The 13,705-nt window shown below is 42.3% G+C and overlaps 2 long non-coding RNA genes across 2 annotated transcripts; one reads left to right on the forward strand and one right to left on the reverse strand.

Moving 5' to 3' along the window:
• The first annotated feature begins 135 nt into the window (after positions 1-135).
• Positions 136-8,731, forward strand: LOC125344285. The gene is made up of 4 exons (XR_007209456.1): positions 136-200; positions 4,086-4,186; positions 4,886-4,996; positions 8,314-8,731. It is a non-coding gene; the product is annotated as an uncharacterized LOC125344285 (long non-coding RNA).
• Positions 6,519-12,041, reverse strand: LOC125344286. Its single transcript, XR_007209457.1, has 2 exons — positions 12,000-12,041; positions 6,519-7,301 (listed from the first exon to the last, which is right to left on the reverse strand). It is a non-coding gene; the product is annotated as an uncharacterized LOC125344286 (long non-coding RNA).
• Between the last annotated feature and the right edge of the window lie 1,664 nt (positions 12,042-13,705).

A 13,705-nucleotide genomic window follows, 5' to 3' on the forward strand; every position in this document is an offset into this window, starting at 1 on the left:
GGAAAGGCAGAGGCTTAAGAGCATGGGCATGCTAATCGCTCTGCGCTTGCGCATGTCCCCTGACTCCGGAGGTACTTGCTACTCCCGCCTCCTCTGGTTCGCGCACGCGTAGTAGGGTGTGGCGCTGCCCGGCCTACCTGTGGGATCCAAGGTACTGAACTGCGCGGGTAATTCGGTGGTGATCAGAGGAAAAGCCTGAGGTAAAAAGGAGGCGGCTTTCATGTCCCCGTGTTCTGTGTGCCCATAAAAAATTCCTGCATGCGCACACACCCACACAGTATGGCTAAACCGGGAGGAAATCACAAGCCCGCTTGCTGCAGTTGAGGGTAGAAATGCTGGGATGAAGAATTTAGCCCCTGTTTTGAAAGAACTAGATAAAGGGAGGGAACAGATTACGAAGTCTTAAGTGGCATGAATGCGCGAGTTGAGGGTGCAGAGAGGAAGCATACCTGAGCTGAGCGTGGAAGACTTTTAGGTAAGGAAAAACACAGTAGGTGGAGTATAGTTCGCAGCAAGGGTGCAGTCAGGACTGTTGTATAGTGTACATTAAGTAGTTGAGAATTTAAGAAGCCCCTAGGTAACCCACCATGAGCAGACATTTATTTTTTTCTTTGTGCAGATCTTTTGTTCAAGGCTAGTAATCCACCAGTTGAGCCACAGCTCCTTCTGGTTATGTCTGATGGCTAATTGGAGATAGGACTCTCTTGGACTTTCCTGCCCAGACTGGCTTTGAACCACGATCCTCAGATCTTAGCCTCCTATGTACCGAGGATTACAGGCATGAGCCATTAGCATTAGACCAGCAAGCTTAAAATGTAAAATGAGGTGGAAAATGAGTTTAAGGAAGACAGAGTTTGAGGCAGGCCAGTATGTAGGCAGTAGGTGATGAAAATATAGTGACAATTCAGATGGCTTCTGGGAATTGGTAAGGTTTAGGACCATTAGGCCATTCTGGTTCATTGGATGTGGAGGACAAAGGAGAATTAAGATTTTATTATGACTGCCAGGTTTGACAGTAGAATTTGAGGGATGGCTGCCACCTAGCCAGAAACCATTGGAGAGATGAATTTAATTTGAAATATTGTATTTGAAGAGTGTATGGGACATCATATAGAATTGATAAAGCAGAGGCAGAGATATAAGTTTGATAGCTAGTAATTAAAGTTTAGTTGAGCTCTCACAAGGGAAATATAAAGAATTTTAAAGACAGGCTGAGTACCACTGGCTCATGCTTATAATCCTAGCTACTCAGGAGGCTGAGATCTGAGGATCAAGGGTTTTTTTTTCTTTTTTCTTTTTAGTGGTACTAAGGATTGAACTCAGGGCCTTGCACTTACTAGGCTCTACCACCTGAACCATGCCTCAGCTCAAGCAAAGATCTAGCCCACGGAGACAAACCAATGAGACTTATGTCTCCTATTAGTCAGCCAAAAGACGGAACTGGAAGCATGCCTCAAGTAGTGGAGCACCAACCTTGTTGCATGGTGATGTGTATGGTAGTTAGTCTCCGCATTCTTGGGGCTGAGGATGTTGAATTGGAGGATGGTGAATCTGGTGTGAACGCTTTTCTCCTCAGGCTGCCTTCAAGTCGTTTTTTTCCAGGTCTTGGCCTTGTGGGTTGCTGGGATTATTAGTCACTGCCCTGCTCGTTGGGTTTTTGTATACTGTTGATACCCTCGTGTTCTTTCTATACTTTAGATGATATTCCCTGGTCAGACTCATTGCCTCCAGATAGTCTCAGGCTCAGACTCATTGCCCCCAGATAGTCTTGGGCCAGCTTGTTATCTCTCATGAGTGAGAAGTCTTAGTCCAAATGAAGTGTGCTTCATCAGGATTGCCCATTTATTCCTGGCTCCCTTGTAGTCACATGCTGTTGCTTTTTGGCCTGAGCCTAGATGGTACCATTCTGTTTTCTTGGTTGGTACACCTACTTGGTTGGATTCCCATAAAGGTTTTTACATTTAAGTCTGTGATTAATTTTGAAGTAATTTTCATTTGTATATGTGTTTATTTTTACTTACACATATTCAGTATTTCTGTCACTACTTGTTTAAAAGCTTACCATCCTCCAGTAAATTCGTGTGAAACTTTTGTTAGAAAAAACAAACAGGGCTTGCTTGGGTGATTCTATTTCTGGGTTCATTTTTTTTTAAACTTTATCCTCTTGCCAGTATACAGACTTGATTCCTATAGTGAGTAAATCTCCGCATGAGGTAGATGAGAGAACTCTACTTCATTTTTCTTTAAATGTAATTTTAGTTATCACTGACTTGGATATGAAGTTAATATAAACTTAATGATTACCTACAGTAGTTTAATTCTGCCCTTTCTAAAATTTTTTTCCACTTCTCTGTTTTCCTTCCCATTTTGCTGTGAATTATTCAAACACTTTTTTAAAATCCTGTTTTTGTTTTGTTTTGTTTTTTTGGCCAGTCCTGGGGCTTGGACTCAGGGCCTGAGCACTGTCCCTGGCTTCTTATTTTGCTCAAGGCTAGCACTCTGCCACTTGAGCCACAGCGCCCCCTCTGGCCATTTTCTGTATATGTGGTGCTGGGGAATGGAACCCAGGGCCTCATGTATATGAGGCAGGCACTCTTGCCACTAGGCCATATCCCCAGCCCTAAAATCCTGTTTTTATCTGCAGTATTTTTTGAGGCTTCTCAGCATATTACAGTTTTAGAGTAATAAGTGTAACCTTGTCTTTTTTCCTGTTAAAACACAATTGTCTTTGTAATTTTCTCTATATGTCATGAGAACATCAAATACAGTTTTTGCTTCAATCATGAAATGATGGAACATGAGAAGGACACATACTGTATTTATCTATACTTTTACTCTTTCTCTGGTGTTCCAGGACTCCTTTCATCATTTCTTTTTCTGTTTAGAAACTATGTTTTAGCATGGGTCCTCCAGGAACAGAGTCCTTATTTTTCTTCATCTGCAAATCCCCTGATTTCTCCTTCCTTCCTCAAGCATATTTTCAGGGATGTAGATCCAAGTTGGACAGTCTTTCTTGCTACACAGGAAGAGAGTTCTACTCCTTCCTTCTGTCATCATGGTTTCTGATAATAAGCTCCTGTCACCTTCCTGTAGGTGTGGTGTTTCTCATGCTATTGTAAGAAGTCGTGGCCTGGGCACCGCCCTGGAGGTTTTGTGCATAAGTCTGGCACTCTACCACTTGAGTTGCAGCTACACTTCTGGCTTTTTTCTTCTTAATTGAAGATGAGAGACTCATGAACTTTGTAGAAAGTCTGGCTGCCTTTGAATGGAATTCCTCAAAACTCAGCCTCCCGAGTAGCTAGGATTACAGGGGTGAGCCCAGGCACTCAGCAAGACTTTTTTTCTTTAGTTTTCAGAAGTTTGACTAAGATATTTATTGAAATGAACTCTAAGAAATGGAAATCGAGGTTTTTTTCTTTGTTAAAAATAATAAATACGCAAAAAATATATCTAGAAAAAAAGGTTGACTAGGATGTTTCTTACTGTGAATTTCTTCACACTCATTCTGTCTGGATCCTGTTTAGCTTCTTAAATCTCTAGAGTGCATTACCCCCTTGAAATTTGGGAAGTTTTAAATTATACTTTGTTTATACATTTGTTGGTGCCAATCCTGGCACCAGGACGTGAGTGAGAACCTGGGTACTATGGCTCTTCCTTGCCCATAAAGGCCATTGCTCAAACACTTGAGCTGTACTGCCAGCAATTTGCTGGTTAATTGGAGATTGAGAGTGCTACCAGCTTTCCTGACCTGTATGGCTTTAAATGTTAATCCTCAGATCTCCTTAGGATTTTGTAGTTTTTATAAAGTTAGGGAAATATAATGGAAACAAACATTCATCATTTCTATTGTTTTAAGTGGAACTAGCATTGTTTTAGGATATTTAAAAGTAGTTGTGAGTGGTAAAATTTAATTTTTTTTGCCATAGTTAAACTCTCATCTACAAACCTTTAAAAATATCAATTTTTATTGTGAGACAATTGATAGATTTTTGTTTATCCTGAAAAACTATATGGTAACCACAGTGAATTATAATGATGGCTCTATCATTTTATTACATTTACATTTTAAAATAACTTTTTTCTAGGTACAGTGAAGGAGAGATTCGATTTAACTTAATGGCCATTGTGTCCGACAGAAAAATGATATATGAACAGAAGATAGCAGTTACAAAGACAGCCTGCAGAGGTTTGTGACCGTGTTTTATTACAGTGCTGTAGCTTATTTTCCTGGGAAATGTATGTGCTTTATTTTTCTATTTTTTAAACAGAACACGCTTAGGATTCAGGCCTAGACTTGGGTTCTAGCTTTGTCACCTCTTGTGGCACGAGGCTAGTCGCAGTTACTGCTCAGGTCATCTGAGGCCCAGGGAGGCTGTGCACATACAGAACCCTTGCGTGTAAGCCACTTACCAACCACAGTGACTGACAAATGCCAGACCAGGGTTAGCAATGATCTCGTCTTGTGCTACACAAGTTAGAACTTGTCTCAGAGTTTGCTGGGTATGTTTACATTTACATGGAATCTTTATGGTTACCTTTCTGTAGTAAATATGATAGGAAAGAACAATTAATAGTAGAACAAAGTCTTAGCTTTGATTACATTCCTTAAGAGGATACCAAAATCTACTTTGTAGCATAGTAGAGGACTGTAGCAACATTGTATGTTACAGACTAGTTTATCTTAGGTGAGAGATTTATTTGCATTATTCCAGGAATCTGGAAAGTACTATTCAGGACTTGCTCCTTTCATTTTGCTATTACTAGACTGAAACTGTCTTTGACGTGAGGAGTAGGAATGTGAAAGTTCTGGGTCTCTGTCAGACATTTACATGTTCTGCACATAAGCTCAGTCACTAGGGTGTGCCGTTTCCTCTTTCCCAAGGAGGAACCTATGGACACCGATGAGGGCAGCAATACGTTAAGTGCTGTTCAGTCAGAATTGGCCAGGAATCAGATGCTTATTGAAGAAGAAGTACAAAAACTAAAGAGATACAAGGTATGATTCAAAACCTACATTTCTCTAATGCTTTAATAAAAGTAATGTGGTTTGAGATAAGGTTGCTGGATGCTTCGTGGCTTTTCTTCTCAGTTTTCAGAATAACATGTTGATTTTCTGACATCCTACATAGATAAGGAGTGTGGTTCCTTTTAAACATTTCTTTGAGCTGGGGACAGTTGGTTCACACCTATAATCCTAACAGATCTCAGGATCATGCAGCCCAGGCAGAAAAGTCCATGAGACACTTCTTTCCAATTAATCACCAAAAATTCGGAAGTGGAGCTGTGGCTCAAGTGGTACAGGACTAGCCTTGAGCACAAAAGATCAGGGACAGCACCTAGGCCCTGAGTTCAAGCCCCAATACTGACACAGAAATTTAAAACCCCACAAAACTGTCCTCATGAGCAGATTTTTAAATCTATTAGAGCTTCAGCTTACTGTATTATTCCCATTGATGTCAAATTACCCCATCTACAATCCAGTGGGAGCAACTTTCGGCTATCTCCGAAGGCTCCCCCTGCCTCCCTCCAGCAGGGATTGAACTCAGCGAGTGCCTTGCATTCACTTGGTTTCCTTGTTGACAGCTGGTGCTCTGCTACTTGAGCCACAGCGTCAGCCCAGCTTTTTTTTTTTTTTTTTTTTTTGCCAGTCCTGGGCCTTGGACTTAGGGCCTGAGCATTATCCCTGAGCTTCTTTTACTCAAGGCTAGCGCTCTACCACTTGAACCACAGGGCTACTTCCAGCCTTTTCTGTTATGTGTTACTGAGGAATCGAACCTAGGACTTCATGCATGCTAGGCAGGCACACTACCACTAAGCCACATTCCCAGCCCCTGAGATACTCTTATTTCTAGTTAACTAGCAGAACAAACGAGGTGAAGTTGTGGGTCAAAGTGGTGGTAGAGTGCCATCCTTGAGCGGAAAAAGCCAAGTGAGGTTGTGCCTGAGCACTGACCCTGAGCCTCTCCGTGCTCAAGGCTGGCACTTTACCACTTGAGCTACAGTGCTACTTCCGGTTTTTTCTGTTGATGTAGTACTGAGGAATCAAACCCAGGGCTTCAAGCATGCTAGGCAAGCACTGTACTACTAAGCCTTATTCCCAGCCCAGGCCCTGAGTTTTAGTGATAGATAGATAGATAGATAGATAGATAGATAGATAGATAAAATAATAAGGGATTTAACTTATTTGACTACAAAGACTGATAAGAGGCCATAGAAAGTCTGAGATGTAAAAAAAAAAAAAAGCAAACCCTCACTTTTTTTTTTTTTTTTGGCTTGGACTCAGGGCCTGAGCACTGTCCCTGGCTTCTTTTTGCTCAAGGCTAGCACTCGGCCACTTGAGCCACAGTGCCACTTCTAGTCTTTTCTATATATGTGGCGGTGCTGAGGAATCGAACCTAGGGCTTCATGTATACAAGGCAAGCACTGTACCACTAGGCCATATTCCAGCTCCCAGTTTTCATATCTAGTTTGGCATACATTTGAATTGATATCATAGTTTTGGGTTTGTTTTTTAAAAAAAATACAAAGTTTTGAACTGTAATGCACATGATAGGGGATCAGAGACTAGTCTGGAATAGGAAATGATCCATCCAGTATCCTATCTGTAAGGCTAACAGAAATTGAGTGAAAAATGATTTCTAGGATTCTTTTCTTCACTCAAAGGCACTTAATATTTGTATCATAAATGCAAGGCAATTAAATTGTTCCTAAGTTTATGCTGTAAATCAGTGTTTCTGCAAATAACCTCACCGGGCACTCTTCACCATGCCTGTCTGTAGCCTGGACCTCTGCAGACATTCTGATAGTAAAGGGATCTTGACTAAGTTCCCCAAGCCATTCTAATACAGCTCACCTGAGTACCACATTTTGAGCAACACTTTGAGAAGCTACTGCTAGGCAAACAACATTCTGGACCATTAATATAAAGACCAGAACATATGGTAAGTATATTTTCCTTACTAATTTTTAAAAGTATACAAATCAAAGCACGTGTCAGCTGTTTCTTACAATCAGTTTCAATTAATAGGAAATTTGAGTTCTTTAAGATTTTGCTATTACATGTATCATGAGTTCCAACTTTAGCAGTAGATTGCTAAGTCTTTTCTTTTACACATACTCTTCCTCTTTATGTGTCTCAGAGTATTCCAACATGGGAAACTGACAGTTTTAAATGAAAAATTAGGCTCCTGTGGTTCTCAGAATTGCATGGTTAAAGTGTTCTTTGTACTAAATACCATGAGATGTTTCTCAGTGAAAAATAATAACAGTATCTGCAGAATTGATTTGAATTGGATTGAAATCTTGTATAACTCTGGTAAGGTGTCACTGACATTGTAAATGTTAGGCTTTTGCCTTAAGGTTTGTCTTCAATATTTTCTTATGCAAAGTAGAAAAAAGTTTTCAAGCCTCAGTACCCCTCCCCTCCAATAAAAGACAGACAGATCAGCAGCCTAAGGACAGAATTATTTTGTAAATATTTTCATTTAAGTAGTTGTACAAAGGGGTTCAATGCAAATGTAAGGGGTTCATGTAAGTGTATAACACAGAATTACTTAAAGTAAAGGCAGGGAAAAAACTAAATAAAAGATGACAGACTGAAGTAAGAAAACTGAGTCATAGTCATTACATCACCTGGACAGGTACTGGGGGCTGTTGGTTTTACAGACATCCTGGAGCCTACCCAGGAGATTGGCTGTCTACCCAGCTCCAAGGCCTTGAGGCTAGTGAAGCCATCCTTTGAATTGTGGATGCCCAGCCCAATGGGGAGGGCTTGGAGGGCTCTGCTTTGGGGAATATGTAGATATAGCGGGTTGTTTAACACTAGGGGAACCCTGCTCCTTGTTCAGCAAAGCATAATGCTTTGCTGAGGCTTGGTCTCCATCCAACATGTGGCCTTTTTCTTTAAAAGCTTGGTGCAAACTCTGTTCTGGGCTGCTGGTCTTTGAGACTGGAGTCCACCATGCAGTCAGTCGCTGGCCTTTTAATAAAGACTCCAAGATTCAACCTTTCAAAATGTGGCTTCTCTGATTTATCACCTTACAACAAGACAAGCATAGAATAAGGCAGTGTCTTCCAGAAGCCAACAGACAAAAGTTCCTGAGCTGGGTGCTGGTGGCTCATGCCTCTAATCCTTGCTACTCTGGAGGATGAGATCTGAGGATATCAATTCAAAGCCAGCTGGAGCAGAAAACTGAGATTTTTTTGTCAGTTGTGGGGCTTGAACTCAGGGTCTGTGAGCCTCTTTGTGCTGAAGGTTAGTGCTCTACCACTTGAGCCACAGCGTCACTTCTGTTTTTTTTTTTTTTCCAACAGCAAAGGAGATGGTTTATTGTACACACATCGCGTTCAGCCACAACTATGAACAAAACTAGGCCAGAATGTCACAGGTCTAGGGCACGGGACCGTCGGGATGCTTGATTATGAGCAACATCGGTGTCTTTCAGAGATCATCTTGGTGATGGAAGTTCTAGATCCACTGGAAAATCACAGACAGCTGCATGCCATTCAACACTTATCAGCATCCCAGCCTATGGCATTCCTTATTTCTTTTTCTCTGGCCTTGATGGGTGTACAAGCTGGTTTACTTGGACCTCTCTGCCTCATCTTTCTTCCTCCACTTAGCTCTCATGGCACAGTGGTTTCTAGGAAGGTGGTGCTAAGGCTGAGGGCCACTTCTGGTTTTTGAGGGGTTTATTGGAGATGAGGGTCTCACAGGGACTTTTCGGCTCTGGGTGGTTTTGAACCTTGATCCTCAGATTTTAGCCTCCTGAGTAGCTAGGATTACAGGCATAAGCCTGGCTGTTAGATTTTTGTATCCAGTGGAACACCAATAAAGCTGGACATGGAACTGTGTAGCTCTAGTGATAAAGTGCTAACCTTGTGCAAAAAGCTCAGAGACTGAGCCCAGGCCCTGAGTTCAAGCCCTAGGACTGGCACCTGTGCACATGTACCCCCACCCCCAAAGTTCTTGTAAGATATGGTGAATAGAGACAATATTCTGAGTGTGCAAAGCCTAGAAATATTAAGTGGTCCTCAGTAACCTTAGCGAGAATGGTTTTAGTGGAATGTTGAAGGGAAAAAGTCAGATGTCAGTGGGCTGAAAATGAAAAAGGCCTTGGGAGTAAAGAAGGGAAGGCAGTGACCATAAAAAAAGTCCTTCCAAAGACCCATGGCTACAAAGAGACTTGAAGTCTAGGAACTTGTCATTTTATTTGTGGTAAAGATGAAATAACAAGGTTTTATTTTTTAACTATTTTTTGGGGGGGTCAGGTGGCAGGGGGTCTGTACAACTTTAGTCCAGCTTTTTGGTAATTAGAGAAAAGAGTCTTATGACCTTTTCTGCCCAGGCTGACTTTGAACTCAATCCTCAGATCTCAGCTTCCTGAGTAGCTAGGATTACAGGTGTGAGCCTTTGGCACCCAGTATTTCTTTTTTCTTTTCTTTTCTTTTTTTTTTTTTTTTTGGTCAGTTGTGGGGCTTGAACTCCGGGCCCAGGCACTGTCCTAGAATTCTTTTGCTCAAGGCTAGCCCTCCACCACGTTGAGCCACAGTGCCACTTCTGGAGTTTTTTTGGTGGTTAATTGGAGATAGAGCCTCACAGGGACTTTTCAGCCCAGGCTGGCTTTGAACTGTGCTCCTCAGATCTCAGCTTCCGGAGTAGTTAGGATTACAGGTATGAGTCACCAGTATCGGCCAGTCCAGCATATTTTAACCTTTTTTGTGTGTATGTGTGTGTGTTGGTCCTTGGGCTAGAACTCAGGGCTTAGGCGCTGTCTCTGAGCTTCTTTTGCTCAAGGCTATGGTTCTGCCACCTGAGTCACAGCTCTGCTTCTGGCATTTTTGGTAGTATATTGGAGATGAGAGTCTCACAGATTTTCCTGCCCGGGTTGGCTTTGAATGGCAATCCTCAGATATCAGCCTCCTGAGTAGGTAGTGTTGCGAAAATGGAGGAGAACAGAAAAGGAATAGGCTGGACTCGATTATCAACAGGCGAGGGCGTTTATTGAGGAATGGCTAGGGGCACAGACCTTCCTGCGGGATTGGAGGTTGTGCAAGGGGGTGAATTTGGGACCAGGCTTATATGGGATCTGAGCAAGGAGGCAGGTTATTGAAAGCACCACTAGGTCTAGGAAGTTGGGGCTTTTCTGTTTGGCCTATAAAGGGTTTTTGTTTTTTTAACAGCTGGGCTTGGGTGCGATGTCCTGCCTGCATATCAAAGCAGGTTCCCATATTGAGGTTTTTCCTGGTGCCTGCATATCAAAGCAAGTTGGCATATTGAGGTTCCTGCCTGGTGTCTATATGGGCCTGAGGTAATAGGGTGGGGGTCAATCCTTCAGGTAGGATTACAGGTTCCAGCCACCATGCCTGGCATATTGTAACCATTTTTCAGTACATAGTTCAGTAGTGTTACATAGATTAATGTGGTTGTGTTACAGATCTTCTGAACTGTTTCATATTGCAACACCGAAATCCCAGAATTATTATTATTTTGCGAGTCCTGGGGCTTGAACTCAGGGCCTGAGCACTGTCCCTGGCTTCTTTTTGCTCAAGGCTAGCACTCTACCACTTAAGCCACAGCACCACTTCTGGCTATTTCTATATATGTGGTGCTAAGGAATCGAACTCAGGGCTTCATGTATACAAGGCAAACACTCTACCACTAGGCCATATTCCCAGCCCAAATCCCAGAATTATTAAAGCAGTAACTCATTTTCCTCCCTGCTAAACATTTAGCAACCATCATTTTATTCTCAGTTTTTATGTTATATACTGTATATAGGTGGTTTTAATTCTTTTTTGTTATTGGCTTATTTCTCTTTGGATATATCCCTGACAGGATTTTTTGTGTGTGTGCCAGATCTGAGGCTTGAACTCAGGGCTTGGGCACTCTCCCCAAGTTTCTTTGTTCAAGGCTCGCACTCCACCATTTGACCCAAAGCTCCACTTCTGGCTTTTTGGTAATCAGTTGGAAACAAGAATCTCACAGACTTTCCTGCCTGGGCTGGCTTTGAACTGTAGTACTTAGATCTCAGCTTTCTGAGTAACTAGGATTACAGGCCGGAGACACCAGCACACAGCAACAGGATTTTCTTTTCCATAAAGTAATATTCTAGCTCAGTGCTGGTGGCTCTTGCCTGAAATCCTGCCTACTTAGGAGGCTGAGATCTGAGGATCGTGGTTCAAAGCCAGCCTGGGAAGGAAAATCTGTGAGATTCTTATCTCTAATTAACCACCAGAAAACCAGAGGTGGAGTTGTGTGGCTCAAGTAGTAGGGTGCTAGTCTTGAGCAATGGAGCTCAGGGACAGCACCCAGGCCCCAAGTTCAAGCCCCATGACCAGCAATAAAAATAATATTCTATTGTCTATAAATACTTATTTTTCCATCCATTTATAAACACCTGTTTGCTCTCACCTCTTGGTGAATATGGTGTTATGAACATAGATATGTAAATGCCACTCAAGATTTTACCTTCCCTGGGCACCCATGGCTCACCCCTGTAATCCTGACTACTCTGGAGGCAGATCTGAGGATCCCAGTTTGAAGTCAGCCTGGGCAGATAAATGTGAGAGATTCATAGCCAATTAATCAGCCAAAAGCTGGAAGTAGAGGTATGGTTCAAGTGGTGGAGTGTGAGCCAGTTGAGAATGCGAGGCCCTGAGTTCAAGCCCAAGTATCAGCATGTACACACTGACCTCACTTTCAGTTATTTTAGATATATACCCATAAGTGTGGATTATATGTTTAATCATAGTTAACAAGTCATATTTTTTATTTTTTTTTATAAGTCCTGGGCACTTCCCCTGAGGCTCTTTTGTTCCAGGCTAGTGCTCTACCACTTTGAACCACAGCTCCACTTCCAGTTAATTGGAGTTAAGAGTTTTATGGAGACTTTTCTGCCTGGGCTGGCTTCGAACTTCTATCCTCGGATCTCAGCCCACTGAGTAGCTAGAATTACAAGTGTGAGCCACAGACACTGTGCTATATTTTTAATTTTTACTTTTTTTGCCAGTCCTGGGGCTTGAACTCAGGGCCTGAGCACTGTCCCTGGCTTCTTTTTGCTCAAGGCTCTAGCACTCTACCACTTGAGCCACAGCACCACTTCCGGCTTTTTCTATATATGTGGTGCTGAGGAATTGAACCCAGGGCTTCATGTATACGAGGCAAGCACTCTACCACTAGATCATATTCCCAGCCTAGTTTTAATTTTTGAGGAGTCTCAGAATATTTTCTTTTTAAATTATTTTTGTCAGTTATGGGACTTGAACTCAGGGCCCGGGTACTGTCCCTGAGCTTTTTCACTCAAGGCTAGCAGTCTACTACCTCTTTGAGCCAGAGCTGCACTTCCAGTTTTCGGGTGGTTAAATGAAGATAAGAATCTCTCAGACTTTTCTGCCTGGGCTGGCTTTGATCTGTTATCCTCAGATCTGAGCCTCTTTAGTAGGTAGGATTACAGACATGAGCCACCATGCCCAGATGGAGTCTCAGAGACTTCTAAAATTATGATTTTAGGTTTAGGGAGACTTATATATACTAAGGGATTGGCCTTAAACAAGAGACCATCCTGGAGTCTGCTAGGTGTATCTATAGAGAAATGAGTAAAGACAATCAGCAAAGGTAGGAAATTGAGCTGTTGCTTCCAGATGCTTTTTGCTTTATGTATAAAGTGTAAGAGGACAACTGAGCAAGACGAGATGTGTTTAAAAATATCTTTCCTTGAGCAGAATGTCTTTAGAAGTCATAAATAACAGTTCAGAAGAGTGGAAGAACCAATTCATCAAGAAGGAGTGAAAATTTCAAAGAACAGCTATAGCTGAAAGACATGATTTTTTTTCTGGCCAGTCCTGGGGCTTGAACTGAGGGCCTAAGCACTGTCCCTGGCTTCTTTTTGCTCAAGGATAGCATTCTACCACTTGAGTCACAGTATCACTTCTGACTTTTTCTGTTTATGTAGTGATGAGGAATCGAACCCAGGGCTTCATGCATGCTAGGCAAGCACTCTACTGCTAAGACACATTCTCAGCTCAGCACATGATTTTTGTCTCTTGTTTTTTCTTTTATTTTGGTTGTTTTGTTTTGTGCCGGTACTGGGATTTGAACTCAGGGCCATGTGCTTTGCTTGAGCCACAGCTCTACTTCCTCTGTCTTTATGTTACCCAGTGTTCTCAATGTGGAGGGGATCATGCACATGAATGCTATTGGAAAATGTAGAGGCCTAACCAGGTCAGTAGACAAGAGTTAAATGGAAGAGTAGACTCCAGCTGATGGCCAAATTGGTACATAACCAGAAAATATGAGTATATCCAAGAGATTCAATAGGTCTTTCATTTCAGGAAGCACTTATATAATATACTAATGGAGGATTGAATGTTGCATTTTCTGCCGGGTGTGTGTGCGCACGCACGTGCTGTTCCTGGGGCTTGAACACAGGGCCTGAGTGTTGTCTTGAATGTTTTGGGGTTTTTTTGCTCAAGAGTACCACTCTACCACTTGAGCCACAGCTCCATTTCCACATTTTTTGGGGGGGTTATTTGGAGATAAGAGTCTCATGGACTTTCCTGCCCAGGCTGGCTTTCAACTACAGTCCTCAGAACTCAGCCTCCTGAATAGCTGGGATTCCTTATGTGAGCCACTAGCACCTAGCTTATATTTAAATAACCATTTTTTTGTGCTGGTCCTGGGGCTTTAACATAGGGTTGGGCACTG

Source organism: Perognathus longimembris, chromosome 28 (genome assembly GCF_023159225.1).
Source record: "Perognathus longimembris pacificus isolate PPM17 chromosome 28, ASM2315922v1, whole genome shotgun sequence".
In the NCBI taxonomy this organism is placed as follows: domain Eukaryota; kingdom Metazoa; phylum Chordata; class Mammalia; order Rodentia; family Heteromyidae; genus Perognathus; species Perognathus longimembris.